Source organism: Myotis davidii, unplaced genomic scaffold (assembly GCF_000327345.1).
Source record: "Myotis davidii unplaced genomic scaffold, ASM32734v1 scaffold217, whole genome shotgun sequence".
Classification (NCBI taxonomy): Eukaryota; Metazoa; Chordata; class Mammalia; order Chiroptera; family Vespertilionidae; genus Myotis; species Myotis davidii.
In genome coordinates, this window is record NW_006290034.1 from 8,320,363 (window position 1) to 8,322,336 (window position 1,974).

Here is a 1,974-nt window from a genome sequence, read left to right on the forward strand (position 1 = left end):
GTTCTATTTTATTATTGGTTTTTGTTGTTAGTTTTCTACTGTGCCTCATTTATAAGTTAAACTTTATCATAGGTATGTATGTATAGGAAAAAAACATAGTATCCGCAGGGTTTGGTACTATCCACAGTTTCAGGCATCCATTGTGGGGCTTGGAACATAACTCCCACAGATTAGGGGGGACTACTGTATTAGACAATGTTTGTGGAGGGAATGCAAACTAATTTTCTTATAATAGAACCCCTGTTATATATAACATGTATGCTCATTAGTACTATTTTCCAAATAATCAAATGATATGGTCCATTATCCACATCACTGCTCCTCTGCCATAAATAAGGCTATAATTTAACAAGAGAGTACTGTTATCTAATGCTATGACTGAGATCAACTCAGTCCTCTCAAGCTAGTTCAGTTCTTACATATTTCTCATCAGCCACAGACCCTAACTACTATTCAAATATTTTCAGCAAATAAAATGTTAAGAGAAAAAAATCCAGGAGTTGCAGAAGAGGTATGTTTGTACAGTAATGTGACATTTTAAACGACAATAATTATTATTTATTAAATGTTTGCATGTGCCAAGCACTGTGCTTAGTTAGAACCTACTTTCATTATTCACTTAATTCTCAGTTTGTGAATGAGGAAGCAGAGGCTGAACTGGTTAAGTTACTCAAGGTAATACAAACTTAGTTCCGCTTCCCTCCAAAGCTTGTGCTTTTAACCACTAGGTATTATTACTTGCTTGTGGGTAGACATAACAATAATATCAGCTAATATAACAGGATGTCAACTGCAACTTTTCCTGTCCTCTCTGAGTTTCAGCAGGGGCCTCAAAGGCCAAAAATCAAAACAATAGGAGTCAAATACTTTCATATTCTAAAAAGAAGTGCAAGGTTACAAAGTGGTATAGCCCCAAACTGGCTCTGCTGGCATCGGTTCATTACCCTTGTCAAGACTACATGAGAATTACAATTTGTTAATTGTAAGAATTACAAGAGACAATAGAGAGGACTTCTTTAAAGAAACTAGGTGGTGTGTGTGTGTGTGTGTGTGTGTGTGTGTGTGTGTGTCTCCCAAGGGAAAATGAGGAGGTATTTCCTGCCCACCTCAAACCAGGAGATTGGAACCTCATCAAGATAACCAGAGTGCTGAGCATGTGTCTTGCAGTAGGAGGGACACGGGGACTGATGACTCCCAGGTGGGGGATAAAAAGAGCTGACTCAGAGCTAAATTTTAAAGACTACTTAGGTATGACAGTCGGATTCGGATTAAACGTTTCAGCAAAAGAGGAGGTTTTACAAAATGCTACAGTGTGGGAAATTACATGTAAACTTAACTTTAAAAACAAGAAACTTTACAATTTTATTCTATTAATGCAATGTTAGTAACTATATAATTAAAATTTACCCTTTATTGAGATATAATTGACATATAACATTTATATTAGTTCCAGGTCTACAACATAATGATTAATATTTGGATAGCATTGTGAAATGGTCACCACACTAAATCTAGTTAAACATCTGTTAACATACATAGTTACAATTTTTTTTCTTGTCATGAGGATTTATAAGATTTAATCTCATCAGCTTTCAAATATGCAATACAGTATTATTAGTTACTAGAGGCCCGGTGCACAAAAATTTGTGCACTTGGGAAGGTCCCTCAGCCCGGCCTGTGCCCTCTCGCAGTCTGGGACCCCTAGGGGGATGACCACCTGCTGGCTTAGGCCTGCTCCCCGGGGGACTGGGCCTAAGCTGGCAGTCAGACATCCCTCTGGCAGCCCGGGAGCCATTGGGGGATGTCCACTTGCCAGTGGGGAGCATGCCTAGCTGCAGTCAGGACATCCTTAGCGCTGCTGAGGAGGCGAAAGAGGCTCCCACCACCATTGCTGTACTGGCAGCCATCAGCCTGGCTTGTGGCTGAGCAGAGCTGCCCCAGTGGGAGCGCACTGACCACCAGGGGGCAGCTCCT